Source organism: Miscanthus floridulus, chromosome 10 (assembly GCF_019320115.1).
Source record: "Miscanthus floridulus cultivar M001 chromosome 10, ASM1932011v1, whole genome shotgun sequence".
NCBI classification, from domain to species: domain Eukaryota; kingdom Viridiplantae; phylum Streptophyta; class Magnoliopsida; order Poales; family Poaceae; genus Miscanthus; species Miscanthus floridulus.
Genome location: NC_089589.1, coordinates 28,268,784 through 28,289,912, shown reverse-complemented (window position 1 = coordinate 28,289,912; position 21,129 = coordinate 28,268,784). Strand labels below are relative to the sequence as shown.

The 21,129-nt window shown below is 46.2% G+C and overlaps 1 pseudogene; it reads left to right on the top strand.

Annotated features, from left to right (window-relative positions):
- The window catches only part of LOC136488300 (uncharacterized), a 36,567-nt pseudogene extending 16,296 nt beyond the window's left edge, over positions 1-20,271 (top strand).
- The last annotated feature ends 858 nt before the right edge of the window (positions 20,272-21,129 follow it).

Here is a 21,129-nt window from a genome sequence, read left to right as displayed (position 1 = left end):
ATGGACGGCTGGTATCAACCGAAGTTGCAGCTGGGCCTATGGGAGGTATTGGGCTTATCTCTCATTTTGGGCTAGAATGGAGTCGTCTTTGCCCAACACTATTTTTCTTTTTTCTTTTCTTTTCTTTTGTTGGTAGAAATGTATTAAATTCTAAGATATCAAAAATGATTTTAAATGAAAATGCTATCAACAGCAAAGTAGTAGAACTCATCAATATCCACAACTTTGGTTTTGGTCCTTTTTCCATATGAGTTTGTTTGAATAATTCAAAATTTGAATTTCAAAATATGAGAACAATGACAGAATTTATGGATAGCAAATGACTTGAGATGAAAAAGCCATAAACCACAAATTTGTAAAACTCATCAAGATTCACAACTTTTATTTTGGTCATTTTTCCGTCGGACTTTGTTTGAACAATTCAAATTTTGAATTTCAAAAAATGACAACTTCAAATAAGATTTTGAAATAGCAAATGATTCCAGCTGCAAAAGTCATAAGCAACAAAGTTGTACAACTAATCAAGGTCTACAACTTTTATTTTGGTCATTGCTTCATCTAACAAAGTGGTAGTAACATTGTTCACAAACTGACATATCTCTCATATAGTTTCATAAACTATGTGAGAGATTTATGGATTTATGAACAATGTATACTACCACTTTGTCGGATGAAGAAATGACCAAAATAAAAATTGTAGATCTTAATGAGTTCAACAACTTTTATGTTCATGACTTTTTCAGCTAAAATCATTTACTGTTTCCAAATGTTGTTTGAAGTTGTCATTTTTGGAAATTCAAATTTTGAATTGATAAAATAAAGTCACATGAAAAGATGACCAAAATAATAGTTGTAAGAACACAATAAATTGATAGAGCATGATTTTAGAAAACTTTAGGGAAAAAATCATCAAATTTGAAGTTAGTACGAGGGTGAAAGACTAGTTACAAGTTTTAGAGGGAGATTAAAAAAAAACCACGCTGGTTCATATGAAGTTAGTATGAGGGCGCTTGTTCTATTTTTCTGTGTGTGTTTACTTTTTTCTGTGCGATTTATAGAAACCCATAGAATAATTATAATTTTTCTGTGTGTATTGGCACACACAGAAAAATCATGCAATTATTCTGTCGGTTTTTGTATTTTTCTGTTGGTATTTTTGGAACCCACAGAATAATTACTAGTTTTTTTGTATGTACCGAAAAAAACACATAGAAAAATTCGTCACACATAGGAGTGTTCGAGTTTCCAGTAGTGCATAATTTGAAAGCCTATGCAAACTTTGATTGTAATTATGCATCAGTACTAAATTTATCTGTAGTGCTAAGTTTCAGCCTGAGAAAACATCATTTCTAAATTCTATGTGTTTTTCTAATTATTTTGAATATTTTTTGTCGTCCGGAGTTTGTATGCTCATGTTTCCCAAACGATAGTCGGTAATTTTTTCCCCCAGGGAGATTCCGTCTCCTGGGGGGACAAGGGTGGCAAGTGCAGTAGAGAATTCCCCTTGGGGGCTTAAACACACGTGGTTTTGGGGGCCCTGCATCCAAAGGAGCCCTTAGAATGCATCATAGTTCCTACTAGTTTGCACAATTTATATAATCGTTGGGTTTATCCCTGGGTCAATTCCAATGATATGAAGTTGTTTATTCTTTTTATTTGGACAGTGAGAAACAAGATGGCAATTGAGCATAAGTTCCCTATTTACATAACGCCAGCTCTTCTGCAAAAAATGGGGCATACTGCTGAAGGGAGAGGACCAACAGAAGATGGCTGACTACATCAAGGAAATCGATCACATATTGGACTGAAGACTAGCTTTGCCTAGAGTGGTTAACCCTTCCTTTCCGTTTGCTCGGCTCTTGTAAACTGGTACCCTAGCAGGATCTGTATCAAACCCTATTGTCTTTCTTTAAAATCTAGAAAAAAAATCCGTTAACTATAAAAAAGGAATTAACTTCACTTCCAAAAAGTTGTATTGGTATACACATTAATTGTTCCATAGCATGTAACTGAGGCAAAGTAATATCTATGACCCATTAATCACAATCCAATCTTAGACAAAAACCATCGACTAAAAATGTAATTTCCTGAAGTGTTGGAGGTGACTGTCGATAGAGCTGATACAGTCCTCTCCCGGCCCCCGCGTCGCTCTCCCGAGCGACTCGGGCAGCGCCTCCCATCCCCAGCCGCAGGGACTGCCCTCCCCGGCCTCTCGCCCTCGCCGCCGCCGGAGCAGGCTGCCGGATGCCCGTGCAGCTGCTAGGATGGCGGCGGCCGGGCCTTTCTCCTCCTCCTCTCTCTTTCTCTGAGGATGGCAGCCATGGGGCGATGGCCGCCGGCGAATGGCGGTGACGGTGGCTTCCTCTTGGCCGCTGGAGCGCAGATCCGTGTCCTCGTCGCCCGGATCCGGCGAGGCAGGGGGCGGATTTGGCGAGTCGGTGCCTGGGCAGCTCGGGCGGAGCCCCTCGCCCCCCACCGCCGGGCCTCCCCCTCCACACCCCCTTCCCCTCGCCGCCGCCGGAGCGCGCCACCGATGGCCGGTGGCCACGAGGAGGGCGGTGGCGGGGCGTTTTTCTGGCTATGCGGGTGACTATGGCGGGGTGGTGGCGTCGCTACCGCCGCCGCCTCCGCCCTCCGGTGGTTCCGGCATCCGCGGGCCGAGCTCTGCGCGGATATGGTGCCCCCTGCCATGGATCTATGGCGCCGCGGCTACGGCAGCGACGAAGGCCAGGGTGTCGATGCGGGCGCGGCTGTGGCTGCGGCAGGGGCCCATGCGCCTGCACGGGCGTGGCGGCGAGGCTGCTCCAGCTCCCCTTCCTCCGGATCCGGCCATTCCGCGGCTGCAGCTGCTGCCGTCCATGCGGATCCGGCCGGAACTCGCCGGTGCGGGCGGCGGTGGAGGGCAGGGGTGGCGTGACTTCAAGGCTCCCTATTTTGATTGTGCTGGATGTGGGCGAGCACTGGCGAAAGCCATGTCGGATCTGCCGGCAAGACGACGGCGACGCCTTCGGGCGTCGTCTTCCTCCTTGGAGGCGTTGTCATGGTGTTTTCCCACTCCGGCCGACTGCAGAGGTGCGTTGGCTGTGCCGTGGTGGCGTGGCCGACAGCGGCTTGCTTGGATGCGTGCCAGTGACGCCATGGTGGTGTGGCTGGCAGTAGCCAACCAGGGGCACCAGTGGCGCCATGGTGGCGTGGCTGGAGGAACCTGGCTGCTTCGAGAAGGCCAAGAGGCTCTGGCTCGGCACGGTGCGAGGAAGGCAGCAAGGGGGCCGTGGAGGTGTTCGTACGGTGGCGGCGAGTGGGCAGCGCGGCGCGGTGATGTCAGCAAAGTGGAGGCTCGTGTCGATGACCCAATCCGACCGAGCGGAGGTTTTTCCGTTGAGGCTCGTGTCGATGTCCCAATCCGATCGGGTGAGGTGAAGGCCAAGGTGGTGAGTTGTGTCTCTGGAAGCTTTGTGTCCGTGCACGTGGTGCAGCTGAGATTCTGGTGGCGGCTAGACGAAGGTGAAGTTAATGGAGCGGCTCGGTGGTACCAAGTCACCCCGACGGCGTAGCAAACCCGGATCCTCAAAGAGTCCAGCAGCGGGAGTGGCGAGGCCCCCGTGCGCTTTAAGGTGGTGTGTTCGAGGAGTGGTGTGCAGCGGTGGATGTGACGAGGCCCCCAAGCTTGAGTTGCCTTGGAGATCTAGGATCCGGTGCGGCGTTTCGATCGTTTGGTGTGTAAGGTGCAGTAGCGGTACTTCGGCGAGGGGTCCTGCATGGCGGTGGCCTCTTCGGTGTGGTGCGGTGGGCTTCTCTTCTGACTTCTGCCAACATGGCCGTGGTTGGGAGATCGACGATCGTGTGTGCGTGACCTGAAGACGATGATGGCATGGTGGGGGAGTCGTGGTACCTACACGGCTTGCAGCGGACTACAGCGGCTAGTTCTGCATGGCAGCGACTGGTTGGCGTGGGACATCGTCGGTAACGATGGCGCTTACGGTGAGGGCTACTTGTCGGCTCTACTCTTGGTTTGTGGGGGTGCGGCGTGGGGAACTGTTTGGAGTTGAGTGGAGTTGGTGTGCCCGTGTTGATGTCTCAATCCAACTGGCAGTTGTGAGTGTGGCTCGTGTCGATGTTCCAATCCAACCGGCTAGAGTTATTTTTTTTTTCCTTTTGTTGAGTTTGTTTTGCGACGTGGTTGTTGGCCATTGTTATTTCGTTGTGTCCATTTTGGACTTATCTTCTTTTTAATATAATCGGCAGCCTCCTGCCTAATTCGTTTAAAAAAAAGAAATAATGTAAGATACAAGGCATCAACCTTTTAAAAGGAATCGCTGGAGTGGCAATACTTTTGCAAAAGACCGCGCGCAAATTTTTGGATTGCACGGCGATACAAACCAAGTAGAAAAGATTATACATGCTTCCGATGACCAGCTCAAATTTCAACATTTGCTTGTAATCGGTACTCGTGATTCTCTGGTTAGTACTGAATTTCTGCCGGTAAATGATGGTATTTTTTCAGGTACCAGAAGTCATCGTTATCGGTGAACTGGACGACTGACAGCAGCTTTTTGGTGTTGATGTTGAGCTGAACCATCCATACCTTCTCGTCGTCCCTGGTGAAGTGATAATTGGAGACCAAAAAGCAGACGACGTTGGGTTTGTCCAAGCACACGACGGGCCACCCGGGAATTGCTTGCGGGAGGCCCTCGTATCCCGGAAGCTCCCAGATCTCCTCGCCATCGATCTCCCCGGCTTCCGGCGACTCCAATGGCTCGTCCATGCTGAGGTTCATCGTCCAGGTCTTGATGGTGAAGACGAAGCCGGGGTGCCAACGTGTCGTCCTATCGGGAACACCGCACCACCAGTCGGGGTCGTCACTGCTGCACCAGTCGGGGTCGTCACGGACGCAGCAGTGTGGGTGGATGCTGACGAACCTCACACTGCTGTCGCCGGAGGCGCCCATGCGTCCGACCTTCACGGAGTTGTCATTGCCGTAGCTGCAGCCGCTGACCACCGGAGGCATAGGTGTTGGAATCTTTTAAGATCTCGTACTCATAGATCTAGCCGGGTACTTATTGTAAATGGATAACATGTCCTAGTATATGAACTAGACAAATAATAGAGGGAGGAGAAGTGCTAGGTTACCGATCATCGTAGGCCTTCGATCCAGAAACGTCTAACATGGGCGTTGTGTCGGTGTCTGCGCGAGGGCAGCGACGGTCGGTGAAGACTGTGTCGGTAATGGACGGTGGCGACCGGCGGTGAAGACAGGTGGCGGCGCAGTGCAGTGGTGGCGGTGACGCAGTCCGGTGACGGCGCGGCTGGTGACTTTCCGTCACTGGCTGCGCACCCTTTAGATCGGATTAGGGATTTCGGTGAGGAGCTCGGCTCAGGCGAACCTCGTACCCAGAGCCGTCGGCCCCCACCTCTATTATTGTGCAATGTGACAGGGGGCCCTCCAGCCATAGTGGGCTAGGCGCCTCCGATTAGGGCGCGGATCAAAGGCCTAACTGGACCGTTGAGCCCAGTTTGGGATTAGAGATCAATCTAACAATCTCCCACTTATCTCCTACCATCTTTCAATTTCATATCATTTACTTTTGTTAATTCCATTACAGATTGGCGCATAGAGCACGTTTCATTGTCACGGTCAATTGCAGATAGATTTAACAACTACAGCACACCACTCTATTCTGAAATAGATACTTAACTTTGGGCCTTTTTTTGTCCAGAAATTATAGGCTTTTCCTTAAACACATGCCAGCTACATGTTCTCTGAACACGTTGGGTGGTAAGCCTTTTGTAAGTAGATCCGCGAGCATCTTTTTGGTACTTATATGCTCAAGACTTATGACATGATCCCGGACTTTATCTTTCACAACATAATACTTTATGTCAATATGTTTGGCAACACCACTTGACTTATTGTTGTGAGCATACTGTACTGCCGGATTATTATCGCAGTATAACTTAAGTGGTCTATAGATATCATCAACCACCGTCAATCCGGGTATGAACTTATTTAGCCAGTTCACCTGCCCCGTTGCCTCATAACACGCTACAAACTCGGCATACATTGTGGACGATATAGTGACGGTTTGCTTTGAGCTTTTCCATGAAATAGCTCCTCCTGCGAGAGTGAATACATATCCAGACGTGGATTTTCTATCATATCCCGCATAATCAGAATCTGAATATCCCACTATATGAAGTGAATCTGATCTTTTATACGTTATCATGAGGCTTTTCGTTCCTTGCAAATAACGTAAGACTTTCTTTACCAATTTTTAATGTTTTATTCCAGGATTGCTCTGGAATCTGCCAAGTAACCCGGTAACAAATGCCAAGTCAGGGCGCGTACATACTTGAGCATATTGTAAGCTTCCGACAGCTGAAGCATATGGAACCGCTTTTATTTGATCGATCTCATATTAGTTCCTGGGGCATTGAAAATCCCCATATCTGTCGCGTTTGACTATAGGAGCAGGTGAGGGACTACATTTGTACACACTAAATTTTTTTAAGATCTTTTCTATGTATGCCTTTTGTGACAGTCCTAATACCCCTTTACTTCTATCTCGGTGAATCTCGATCCCTAGAATGAACGAAGCTTCACCAAAATCTTTCATATCAATTTTTGAGGACAAAAACTTCTTTGTCTCCAGTAGTAGACTGACATCACTACTAACAAGTAAGATATCATCCACATACAGGACACGGAAGACAAACTTCACATTCTTAAACTTTGCATAGACACAATTGTCCTCTACATTCTCTTTAAAACTAAAATTCCTTATTGTCTGATCAAACTTCAAGTACCACTGTCTTGAAGCTTGTGTTAATCCATAAATGGATTTCTTTAGGCGGCATCACATTCGTTCTTTTCCTTCCATTACAAAACCTTTCAGTTGTGCCATGTAAATATTTTTCTTCAAGTCCCCGTTGAGAAATGCCCTCTTTACATCCATCTAATGTAATTCTAAATCGTAATATACGACTAATGCTATTATGATTCTGAAGGAATCCTTACATGAGACTGGAGAAAATGTCTCATTGTAATCAATCCCTTCTCTTTGTGTAAAGCCTTTTGCTACAAGTCGCACTTTATATCTCTCTATATTCCCTTGAGAGTTAAGTTTTATTTTGTAGACCCATTTACAGCCTACTATTTTGACTTCTTTAGGAATTATTTTCAAATCCTAAACTTTATTGGCATTCATAGATTTCATTGCATCTTCTATGGCCTCAAGCCACTTTGATGAATGATCACTTCTCATGGCTTCTTCAAATAAGGTGGGATCATCCTCCATTTAAAATTCCTTAGTGTTGTATACTTTATAGTCAGTAGGAATAACTGATTTTCTAACTCTTTGATACCTTCTAGGGGTCTCCACATTTGGCACATCTTCTATTTGAGGCTGTTGTTGCTCCCCCTCATGTGTGGCAATAGGTTCTACAGGATCCTAAAGAACAGATTCCTCATCACCATTCATTGTTGCCACAGGCGGAAATAACAACAGGTGCTGGCACCACAGTATCTTGCACTATCGGTGCAGCGACAGCAGGTAGTGAGAAAAATGGCTCATGAATCATCGGAGTGGGCGCATACACCCACTTCTCTTCAAGGTCAATTTCTCGAGCTACCATGCTCCCCCTCATCATTTCATCCTCTAGGAAGACAGCGTGTCTCGTTTTCACAAACTTTGTATGTCTGTTTGGACAGTAGAAACGAAAACCTTTTGACTTTTCTAGGTAGCCAATGAAATAGCAACTTACTATTTTGGGATCTAGTTTCTCAATGTTTGGGTTAAATACTTTAGCCTTAGCAGGACTCCCCCACACACGTAAGTGGTTTAGTGAGGGTACTCTATTGAGAATATGAATTGTGGTTTTTAACGCCTCCATCCATAGGCTCAACGGTAAGGTGGAGTAACTTATCATACTACGCACCATATCCATCAGGGTATGATTGCGTATTTTAGCTACTCCATTCTGTTAAGGTTCGCTCGGTGTTAAATACTGGGCTACTATGCCATTCTCCTATAAGAACCTTGCAAAAGGTCCAGGAACTTGGCCATATGGGGTATGCCGACTGTAGTACTCCCCCCCATGGTCGGACCTGACTATCTTCATCTTTAAATTATGTTGGTTTTCAACTTCTGCCTTAAATATCTTAAATTTATCCAATGCCTCTGTTTTTTCTTTGATTGGATAAATGTAGCCATAACGGGAGTAATCACCTATGAATGTTATGAACGAATCATAACCATCCACACTCTTTACAGAAAACGGACCACAAATGTCTATGTGAATAATCTATAAAATTCCTGCGCTTCGTTTGGCATCTTTCTTAATTTTCTTTACATACTTTCCTTTTATGCATTCTCTGGATTGTTCTAAATCTGAGAGCTCTAATGGAGGAAGAATATCCTTCTTAACTAGTCTTTCTATTCTCCCCTCGAAATATGGCCTAAATGACAGTGCCATAATTTCGACGACGCATCGTGAGCTCTCTTTCGTTTTCTGTTTACATCCGCAGATGAGGATACATTCTCATTGTCGCACGCAAAGTTCCCATCATCGCATACAACATTCATATCATCACATAGTGATAACAAATAAAGCTCATTTTGTAAGATAGCAAGACCAACACATGCATTATTAAATGTTATCTTACATTTGCCATTTCCAAAATGGTAATCATATCCATCATTGTCCAAGCATGAAACACTAATCAAGTTTCTCTGTAAAGAGGGAAACATAAAGAATATCTCTAAGTAAAAGTGTGAAGCCATCAGCAAGCTCTATAGAAAGATTGCCAACGGCTTCGACATCTGCTCGGACTCCATTTACAACTTTAATGTGTCTTTCTCTTCTTTGCGTAGTCCTCGTCGAACGGAATCCCTATAAAGAATTAGCAACATGAACAGTTACATCTGAGTCAATCCACTAAGTAGATTTCGAATACTATACATACAGGGATTCATTTATGAACGTAATAATGTTCTCACCTTTCTTTGCCATGATCATCTTTAAGTAATCAGGACAATCTTTCTTATAATGTCTCATCTTCTTGCAATAGAGACACTGGTCTTTCTCTACTGTGAACTTGTTCTGCTGAGGCTGATGCAGCATGAGACCCTTTCTCTTTGACTTTGAGGAGGAGTTAGCATTATTATTCTTTTCCTTGTTGTCTTTCACATAATTGATAGTGCCACCATTAGCATCTTTCATTCTCTCCTCTTGCACACACATAGCCATGAGCCTCTCTAAATCCTACTTCTCGGGCTGTATGTTGTAGTTGACAATAAAAGTGTCAAATTCTTTGGGCAAGGAAGCAAAAATCGGATGGATAAGGAACTCTTCCTTGAGAGCCAGATCCATTGGTTTTAACTTGGATGCCAAATTGCTCATCCTTGGTATGTGCTCTCTTATGCCACCATTTTTAGAGTACCTCTCTGTCACCAGCTACTTTATCAGCTGGGTAGCATATGTCTTTGAAGAGCCAGTGAACTGACTCTTTATTCTATCGAGGTACTCGGTGACCGTGTCACACTCTGGGATTGAGCCCACAATTGCAGGCTCAATCGTGTTTTTTATCATAGCTAAACATTTCTTATTGGCAATGACCTACTTCCTATGCTCAAGGTGATAGGACATCTTTTGGGATTCAAAATCCCTCTCTCTAGTTGCCCAAGCGGCATCAGCCTCGTTTGTCTCCCTCACCGGTACCACAGGCTCAGTGGGACACGGTGAGGTGACTACCTAGTCCACCTCAACCAAGATCAAGACCATGTTAGTCTTTTTCTTCCACTCCGTGTGGTTGTCACCCTTGAGAGTGGGGATCTCTTTGATACAACGCATCAAGTTGTATCCGCCTGAAAACACAATTCATATAGAGTGAGAACATAAACATAATAATAACAATTACATACCTTAGTTCCAACGTTGGTCAAAATTAAAACATACAATTGTCCTCTACACTAATTCTACATCACCGTTGGACAAAAATAGAATTAATGCATGACAAAACTCATAAATAACATCATAATATTGCCATTAATCAACGTTGGTCAGAATAATAACAATATTATAATAAACTAAAAACATATCCATTTTTCAAAATTAAATTCTCCCATTGGTTTGAATTTAATAATGAAAATAATAACTTTAAATACGCAGCAGAAAAAATAATCTCAATTTAGTGAATTTTACCCATAGGAAAATTCACTTTTCTTATTTTCTTTAAGCCATTTATCCATTTTCCAGGAAATAAACTTTTACTGGAAAATAAAAATGTAAAAACTGACTCAATTTCAGCATTGTTCCTTGGCCCAGCAACAAAAACTAGCTCGGCCCACTCCTCTGCACGCGCTGCCCGCACCCAGGCTGCAACGTGGGCCTGGGCCAGCAAAAGCCGCGCGGCGCGCTCACCCGCCTGGGCCGCAAGTTGGCCTGATCAACCGGCACCGTCCGTTCTGATCCGACGGCTGCGCGGTGAGTTCGGCCGATCAAAAACCACGACGCGTCGCCCTCCCCCAAAACCCTAACTCATTCGCTGCCTCCCTTCCTCTCTCTTCACCGCTCTCCTTCCTCGGCACAGCAGCAGCGAGCGTCGTCGGCCCCTTCGCCAGCGCGCGTGCTCCCCACGCGGGTGAGCACGCTACCGTCGAGTGGACTAGCGGCGGTGCCCTTTGCTGGAGCTCGCATGGCTCGGCCATCTTCCCGCGCACCAGCAAGGCGGCAACACGGTGAACGACGAGGTAGGCCCCTTCCCCTTTTCCCCTTTCTTCTTTTCTTCACAGATTTGTCTGATTTGGGGATTGGGTTAGGGTTTGATTAGGTTTCGGGTTAGGGTTTCACGGTTTATCTTCCCCGCGCTGTTCTTCATGGGTTTGGGCTCGGATTTGAGTTCTTTTCTAAAACCCGAGCCCTCTGTCTTACTCGTTTCTTCACCCGATTAGGGTTAGGGTTCGGTGACCCTCTTCTCTTCTCAAATCCGAACGGATCTGATCTCTTTCTTTTCAATTCTCTACCACATACTAGATCTACACTGCCAACCTGGCTCCGGTACCATTGTTGGAATCTTTTATGATCACATAGTCATAGATCTAGCTGGGTACTTATTGTAAATGGATAACATGTCCTAGTACATGAACTAGACAGAGAATAGAGGGAGGAGTAGTGCTAGGTTACCGACCATCATAGGCCTTTGATCTAGAGGCGTCTACCATGGCGTTGTGTCGGTGTCTGCGCGAGGGCAGCGACGATCGGTGAAGACGGTGTCGGTGATGGGCGGTGGTGACCGGCGCTGAAGATAGGTGGCGGCGCAGTGCAGTGGTGGTGGTGACGCAATCCGGTGGTGGCGCGGCTGGTGACTTCCCGTCACTAGCTGCTTACCATCTAGATCGGATTAGGGATTTCGGTGAGGAGCTCAGCTCAAGCGAACCTCGTACCTAGAGCCACCGGCCCCCACCTCTATTTATTGCGCAGTGTGACAGGGGCTCTCCAGCCATAGTGGGCTGGGCGCCCCCGATTAGGGCGCGGATCAAAGGCCCAACTGGGTCGTTGGGCCTAGTTTGGGATTAGAGATCAATCTAATAATACATAGCGGACCTTGGGGCTACCCTCGTCGGCCATGTCGCACTGCAAGAAGTCATACCCTTAGTTAACCCAGCATAGGAACCGGTCACCGACGCAGATGACGTCTTTGGGTGACCCCAGCATTATCCGCCAATGGCCTTTGCCACCTTCGTCTTCATCGTGAAGAATTGGCACTGGCTCCATGAGCTCCCACTAGCGCATGCCTAGGTGGAGCACAAAAAACTCAGCCGTTTGCTGCTGCATGGTAATCGTTCCACAGTATATTTTTCCATTTGGCACTAACACGATGGGCTAGCCCAGGCACGGCACGGAAAAGCACGGCCCAGGCACGTCCTGGCCCGGCCAGCATCGTGCCCGTGCCTGGCACGGCCCGACCGTAGTGCCGTGCCCGGGACGCCATTTTGGCCGGCAGTGTCGGCCCAGGCATGGCACGGTTAACAGGCCGGCACGGCTCAAAGCCATTGATCTGCCTCCCCCGCTCCTCTCAACTGTTGGATTTGCTAGTTGGAGGGGGAGCGGTATATAAACCGCCTCGCCCCCATCGCCTCGTATCCCACCTAAACCCTAAATCATTTTCCCCGCTGCTCTCACTCTCTCCTATCTCGCTCTCCTCTCGGGTTCTCTTCGTTGCGACGATGACTCTCCTCTCCCGCCTCCAACCTCCTCTCTTCTTCTCCCCCTCCAGTGGCCTCTTGAGGCACCGGTGGCCGGCACTAGCACACGACATGGCATAGTACCACCCCTCTTCTTGATTTTGAATCATCGATGTAGCCTCGTCCTTGCCTTGTCATCCTCCTCTTCGTCTCCATCGACCTCACTAGATGCTGGCTGCTCTGGTGCTCTGGATTCGAATCCGTTGAGGAACCAGGGGGTCAGATCTATGTTTTGTCAACATCATCGATGATTCTAGTGCTTTGGCTGTGAAGGTAACCCTGACCCTAACCCTAACTTGCTAACCCTAACCCTAGATCTATATTGACTCGGTGTTCTTGTGAAGCTGTTGAGGAACCGGGACGTCGACGAGTGATGATGCCTGGCTCCGATGACAAAACGGCTGAGGTCGGCGCCAATGAAGAGAGGCGGTTGTGTGGGTTGGCCAGAGATGACGATGAGGACGACCTGCGTGGGGACGTCGAGGAGCTGTTCAGCCATAGCGCTTAGGCTCCCATTGATGTCGGCGATGGTCAAGAAGGTGGGGTAGCAAACGATGAGGAAGATGAAGAGGACGAGAACAGCGCCAAGCGCTCTCGTCCCTCTACCTTGGCAGTGTGGCTGGATTTTAAGAAGCTCTTCAAAAAAAGTCAATGGTAAGAAGGTAAGGTATTCTGCTAAGTGCATCCATTGCTCTAAGCAATATTCTGCTCTCTCTAGTGGTGGCACTGGTCACCTCATCCAACATAGGGATAAATGCCCCATGAGGCGTGAAAAGAATCACATGTCTCAGTCTCAGATCTCTTTTAATCCTGATGGTAGTATGCGTAATTGGGAGTACTATCCTATGGTTGCACGTACTGAACTTGTTCAATTGCTTGCTAGGCTAGATATTCCTATCAGTATGGGTGAAACTAATGCATTTGAAGAGTACATTAGAACTGCTCATAATCCTAAATATGTTCTTATCTCTAGGCAAACCACCACTAGAGACATGGTTAAATTTTTCACTGATCGCAAGGCTAAACTTGTTGAGAATCTTAGTTCTTCTGCTGTTAATTGTGTATGTGACCTCTGATATTTGGTCTGGTAATGCCAAAGAGGACTGCCTTAGTGTTGTTGCTCATTACATAAACTCTAATTGGCAACTAGAGAAGAGGGTGCTTGGTCTTGTGCTTATTGACATGTCCCACAATGGACAAAACATTGCTGACCGTGTTGTATCTATGCTTACTGATTATGGTTTGACTAAAAAGGTATTTGTTGTTACTTTAGACAATGCATCATCTAATGTTTCTGCCATGCGTAAACTTAGACCTGTGCTATCTAAATATCTTGGTATTGAGGTTGTAGATGATCCTGTTGAATCACAATCAGACAATGCATCATCCCTTACTACAGTTAATTCAATGTTCTTGCATCAGCGTTGTACATGTCATTTTATCAATCTGATTGTTAAGGAGGCCCTTGAGGCTCTTAAGCCTTTGATTGGAACATTTAGAACTGCAATATCATTTTTAAACTCATCTAACCAGAGAATTGCTGCATATAAAAGTTACTGCATTACCACTGGTGTTAGGCCTAGAAAATTTCAGCTAGACATGGAGGTAAGGTGGAATTCTACATATCTTATGCTTAAACATTTGTTTCCTCATAAGGTCCCATTCACTACTTTCATGCATGCTCATTATCCTAGGATTGAAGGTGGTCCATTGCTTTTAACTGATGAATATTGGGATATGGTAGAAAAAGTGCTTAAATTTCTTGAACTGTTTTATGATTCTATAGTTGCATTGTCTGGTGTGTACTATCCTACATCTCCACTTATGATTCATTATCTTGTTAAGATTGCTATACACCTAAAGAATTATGCTAATGACAGTCACATCAGACCTGTGGTTCAACCTATGATAGACAAATACAATAAATACTAGAGGGACATACCCTTGCTTTATTCTTTTGCATTCATCTAGGACCCTAGAGCTAAAATGAAAGGTTTCAATACAGTGCTTAGGAGGTTGGGTAACCTTACTGGTACAGATTATACATTTATACTACTTACCGGCTTGGCACTAGAGCTTAACTTACTGATGTTTACAATAAGTTTGAGGAGAAATATGGAGTTGTTAGGTTGAGGAGGATTGTCCCTTCTAACCTGTCTGGTAAGAAAGGTCTGCTTGGGATGAAATTTATGATGATGATGATGTTGGTGGTTCTGCTGGTGGCATGCATCCTCTAGCTACTACTCTAAGCATGGCTAGAGATACCTCTGCAACTGCCCTGCTGCAGGTGCAAGCTCTTCAGCTTCTAATGCTTCTGAACTTGTTTTTTACTTGGACTGTGACACTGTGAACCAGTTAAATGATGATTTTAACATCTTGAACTGGTGGCATCAACACAAACTCACATATCCAGTGCTGTTAATCATGGCTAAAGATATTTTAACTGTTCTTGTGTCTACCATATCTTCAAATCTACTTTTAGTATGACTGGCAGGATCATTAAGGAGCGGCGGAAGAGGCTGAAGCCTGAGATGGTGGAGATGCTGACCTGCATCAAAGATTGGGAGGCTGCTGAAGCAAGGTTGCAACACATGGTGGAGCACAAGGAACTTGAAGAAGCATTTGAAGAACTTTATCTTGATTAGTGTCTTAGTGATCATTTATGTAATGGGACTATAATATTCTAGACTTATAAATTTTGATGTAAGGACAATGAACTTCTATGGAGCTGGATTGTACTCTTTTTCTCTATCTAGGGTTTCTCAAAAGAGTGAGTTTTACCTAGACAGGTTTTTAATGAGGTAGCCATTGTGCTAAAGCTCCTAATAAATTGTTATTTTGTTATCTCTTCCTGTGTTTGTGTGATCTTGTGAGTTTCTACGATAAGTTCCCTAAACCTAACTTTGAGTGATTGAGTCTATATTGTATAACTTTTAGATGATAAAGTTACTATCCTTGATATTCTGATCATTTTGAGGTATTAGGCACTTATAGTGCCAGTGCTGGCATGTGCACTACGGGGTGTCGTGCCAAGTGGCACGGCATGGCACGCCTAAGTCGCGATAGTGTCGTGCCTGGGCCGCTAAGTCGGCACGGTGGCACTATCAGGCACGGCACAGCTAACATGCCATGCCGCATAGTGCCGTGCCTGGCCATGCCCGTGCTAGTGTCGTGCCGGGCGGCCCATTTGGCCAACTATATTCCGCAGCTGGACCTGGACGACAAGGAGGTCGTTCTCGCCTCGCCGTAGCAGGCCTATGCTCCCAGAGTCTAGCCTTGGCCGGATGCGAGGGTTAAAGTCAGGTGCAAAGACGCTCTCAGACATGGTGAGAAAGTCTGGAACGGGGAGCAAAGACAGAGACGGCGATCGGTGGGCGCCTCCTGGCCTGTACACGAAGTGGTCCACAAAACTAGATGATCCATAGTGATGCATCTCCAAGAGGATCAATTCTCCGTGGGCCACGACGACTCTGATGTTATCGTCGTGGCCCTGCTCGACACGCGCGCTCTCTGGAAAGTCGTAGTAGAGGTAGTTGCTCGACGGCAGTGCGGTGCCTCTGAAGGAGACGCACACGCGTCGGCCTTTGGAGGTGCGGGACTCCATGACGGTATTGGCATCGTCAGCAATGAATGATGAATCATCGGGGCGGTGGCTGCTCAGCATCACTCATCGCTGGTCTTTGGTGGCGACAGTGGCCACCGGAGAATCCGAGAGCAGACTCCGGTGGCTGCATGTTGGGGCAAAGTATCGACTAATGATTGGCCATAGGCTCAGCACGTCAAAGCGACAAAGAGGAATCCGCCCCAGCACTATCGTCCATGCAATGGTTGCACTAGCCGCTAGGTTATGGTGGTCACAATAATGGCTGCTGCGTGTTTGCGTTGGTAACCCTATCTAGTCTAGGCAGTGACAAAGCCAGAAAAAAATTTAGGAGGGGCTGAACAAAAGAATAGAGGCTTTTTTATCTTCTCTTAACCTTAGCCCCTCTGAAAGCTCTAGTTTGGTTTTGGTTAATTGATGAAACCCTAAGTGCTAACCTAGTTTATCAAAGTGATTATGAGATAGGTAGCACTACTCCAAGTGATGAAGCAATGGCGAAGATCATGACGATGGTGATGGCATGGTGATGATCAAATGCTTGAACTTGGAAAAGAAGAAAGAGAAAAACAAAAGGCTCAAGGCAAAGGTATAAATAGTAGGAGCCATTTTGTTTTGGTGATCAAGACACTTAGCGAGTGTGATCATATTTAGGTTAGATAGCCGTACTATTAAGAGGGGTGAAACTCATATTGAAATGCGGTTATCAAAGTGCCACTAGATGCTCTAACTCATTGCATATGCATTTAGGATCTAGTGGAGTGCTAACACCCTTGAAATGTTTGTGAAAATATGCTAACACATGTGCACAAGGTGATACACTTGGTGGTTGGCACATTTGAGCAAGGGTTAGAAACTTCACCGGCGGAGTGTCCGCCCGTAGAGTGCGGACAATCCGACGGTGCCACCGACGCCCTAGATAGAGAAGACGAAGGTCACTGTATGTGACCAGACGCTGGTCTCGATTGGACCGAAGCGTCCGGTCAGTGGCAGTAGAGGGCGCGTGTTTCGGTCTTCGACCGGACGCTAGCACTAAAAGTGACCGGACGCTGGCAGGGTGCGTCCGGTCAGTGCTGACGTATGCTGACGTGAGGCGCACAGAGGAGACGTTGTGTGACTAGACACTGGGTGAGTCCAGTCGGGTATGATCGGACGCGTCCGGTCGTGAAATATCGCGTTTTGAACCTTACTGGAAATGACCGGACGCTGTGCTCCAGCGTCCGGTCACTTTCTAACTGACGCGTCCGGTCATCTCTTGACCGTTGAGATCAGGCGATCGGCGTTTGAAGCCAATGACACGTGGCGCACATCGCATGACTAGACGCTGAGGTCCAACGTCCGGTCAATCTGACCAGAGCATCCGGTCGGCCCGTGTTCAGTGCAGTGAGGAGCCCAACGGCTCTATTTCATGGGGGCTTCTATTTAAGCCCCATGGCCGGCTCAAGCTCACTCTCTTGGCCATTTGCATTGACATAGCAACCTTGTGAGCTTAGCCAAAGTCCTCCCACTCATCTCCATCATTGATCCATCATCTTTATGAGATTGGGAAAGAATCCAAGTGCATTGCTTGAGTGATTGCATCTAGAGGTACTTGGTATTCGTGTTTCGCTGCGGGATTCACTTGTTACTCTTGGTGGTTGCCACCACCTAGACGGCTTGGTGCAGCGGAGGAGGATTGACATGAGTTGGTGATTGTTCGTGGCCATCTCCGATGATTGTGAGGGGATTTGTACCTTCCCTAGCGGAGCGCCGAAAGGTAACTCTAGTGGATTGCTCGTGTCATTGAGTTACCTCACTTGTGGGTAGGTTCTTGCGGTGTCCAATCGTGTGGACGAGGTTTGTGCAACACCTCTTAGCCACCGAACCACCAAGTGTTGGTCGACACAACGGAGACGTAACGTGTTGGCAAGCACGTGAACCTCGAGAGAAAATCGGTTGTCTCTTGCCATTTGGTATTCTCCCGGTGATTGATTTAATATTCACCTTGTGATTGGTTCACTCCTCTACACGGCGGTATAATCACCCTACGCACTCATTTATATTCTTGCAAACTAGTTGTGGCAAGCTCTTTAGTGTAATTAGAATTGAGAGCTTGTTTTGTTATTTTAAGTTCATCTAGTGGAGCTCTTTAGAGTAGTAAGTTTGAGAGCTCTTAGTGAGTAGTAACTTTGTAAGTTGTGTGCCTAGGAATCATTGCAACTAGAATTGTTGGATAGGTGGCTTGCAACCCTTGTAGAGCTAGAGCAAGTTTGCTTTTCGCTATTTGTCATACTAATCAAATTGCTCTAGTTGATTTGTAGATTTTTAAATAGGCTATTCACCCCCCCTCTAGCCATATTAGGACCTTTCACCCTCCTACATAATACATATATGCATAAAATTTTGAGGGAGGGCTTAGGGGGGCTCCACGTGCCCAGGATCGGTAGGGGGGCTAGAGCCCCCCAGCCCCACCGCTGCCTCCATCACTGAGTCTAGGTTAACGATTATTAAGGTGATTACCGTACCAGATAGGGTCATGGGCTTCGCATTGCCAGCCCAGAACATTGCATTGCACGTCAAACTGAATGGGTCAGGCCCCTACTTGTTTAGCTTTTTTTATGGCCCATGTTTTAGCTGCAGCAAAATTCAGGCCCACTTAGCGGCTATCTACGGCTATTGCAACTATTAGTGGTAATCCTAGCGCCCGGACGTTCGGCGCACGAGATGCGTCCGGACGCCGTGCCCTTCCCAAACCCACCCGCCCCCGCGGGAACGGAACGCCGCTCCCTTCCTAACCCCCCCTGCAGGAATAGAACAGATCCCGTCTGCCCCTCGCATCACCCCGTTCCCCCACCGCGCCCCCTGCCCCAAAAGCACGAAAACACTTCAAGTACAACATCGCAAGATATATGGAAAAACTATGTAGTGCAACATCGAAATATGAATACTGCAACATGGGAAAAATATGTAGTGCAACATCAAAAAATATGTAGTGCAACATTGAAAAACATATACTGCAACATCAAAAAAATATGTATTACAACAACGAAAATTATGTACTACAACATCGAAAAAATATGTACTACAACATCGAAAAAATATGTATTGCAACATCGAAAATTATGTGCTGCAATATCAAAAATTGTGTACTGCAACATCTCAAGCAGTATTACTGCAACATCGCAAAAACTTCTGTTGCAACAACCCAAAAATCCCATTGCAACATTCGAAAACATATATTGTAACATCCCAAAAAACCTATTGCAATACGGGAGAAACAGAAAAACAAAAGCGTACAAAACAGCCCCTGGCCCATCACCTTGTGGGAATAGGACCCCAGAGTTCGTTGGAACCCTAGCCACTGCTACGTTTCTCAGATCCAGAGGAGGAGGAGGAGGAGGGCTCAGATCCAGAGGAGGGGACCGACCTACCTCATCGGAGTCGCCGTCGTTGTCCTCGTCTTCGGTGGGGGAGCGGGAGCTAGGTCATTGGGGGCCCGGGGTAGCAGGTCACGGAGGGGGATAGGGAGGGAGGGAGTACCGGCGGGCGAGCAGGACGGCCGGTGCGCGGTGTCTGTCACGGCGGGCGGGCGAGAGCGGCAGTAGAATGGGAGTGCGAGCGCTGCAGGAGTGTGGCTCGAGGAAAGGATAAGGAGGAGTGAGGTGCGGCACAGGTGGGTTAGTTTGGCGTGGGTCGGGTGCGTCCGTCCCCATTCGGACGCCTGCTCTATATCATTATCGAACTATTAACACATAGGATTTCTTAGCGCTATAAGTTGGTTTTACTAGCTAATGTCTACCCGTAGTTATGGTTGGCTATTGCTGCTGCTGTAGCCGAAGATCTAAAACCTTGATTAGGACCCATTTGGTAGAGTTCCGAGCGTCTTTGGCTTAGTCTACTCCATGCACTATAGCAAGGAGTTATTTCTCTCTCTCTTCTCAAAATAAACTAGTTGCCGATGAAACTACTATTTTTTGCTTCATTGGCTTTGTCTCCTTTCATGTATTATGTGAAGCCATATCAAATAGGGCCTTAGAGAGTCAACGTGTGTTGGGCAACTGCTCCCTCTGTCTCATTAAAAGAGTCTCTATACAACTCATGCTGGATGAACCTTTCTTAAGTGTAACTATATTTATATAAAATATTAGCAATATTTTTATTTATAAATAAGTTTATTATGAAAATATATTCAATAATATTTCCTAAGTGATTCTTGGAGCTCTGGGCGATGCTGGGGAACGAGGGCCTCCCACGTGGGCACCTACAGACCCTGTCATGAGCTTGGACAACCCCGACGTCGTCTGCTTCAAGGTTGCGAGGGTCCACAAGGACCAAAACACATGGACGATCCAGGTCGACACGAGGAGGAAGGTGCTGCTGGCAGCCATCCCATGGACTACCGACACCGACGCATGGAGATCACACCTTCATTTACCGTCGAAACTTATTTAGTGCTTACTGGTACTCCCTCCGTCCATAAAAAAAATATAATTATAGGAACATGCCAGTTAAACTAGCCCAATTTTAACCAAATTTATAGTAATTAGTATTAACATTTATGTCTCGAAATAAATTTATTATCAAAATATATTTTATAACTAATCTAATTATACTTATTTGTCTCATGAATGTAAGTACATTTTCATATAATTTTAGTCAAAGTTAAAACTATGTGACTTCTCGAAATATGAGAATTACGTTCTTTTGTGGTTGGAGGGAGTCGAAAAGGAACAGACAATAAGACATGTTTCGGGTTGGGCACTGCCTGCATTTTCTTTTAAAACTTGGAGTCTAAAGTTTAGTTTAGAAAAAAGTCTAAATTACTACCTCCACGTGTTGATTATGTCCTAATGACCCCCTAAAGTAACAAAAGGTTTACTTAGCCCCTCCTTTTGCTAAACCAGTTCGGACTTACCTTTTACACATGCAAAAATAGATTGCTGTGACTTGGTCGTTTTTTCTTTCTACGATTGACTCGGATGTACTACATGGCAAATATGTTTAGGTTTAGAATAGCCCCCCTTGTATATTGCCCCCTTCATTCGCTCGTCGTTGTTTCGCCTGTCAGCGCGCGTCCTTGTCTTCAGTTTCTGCATTGGCATTAGATCCAGGGTGTAAAGTTTTGGGATGTCACATCGGATGTTACATGGGGTGTCGCATGTAGTGTTCGGATACTAATAAAAAAATAAATTACAGAATCCGTCAGTAAACCACGAGACGAATTTATTAACCTTAATTAATCCATCATTAGCACATGTGCTACTGTAGCACTTTATTGTCAAATAATGGAATAATTAGGCTTAAAAGATC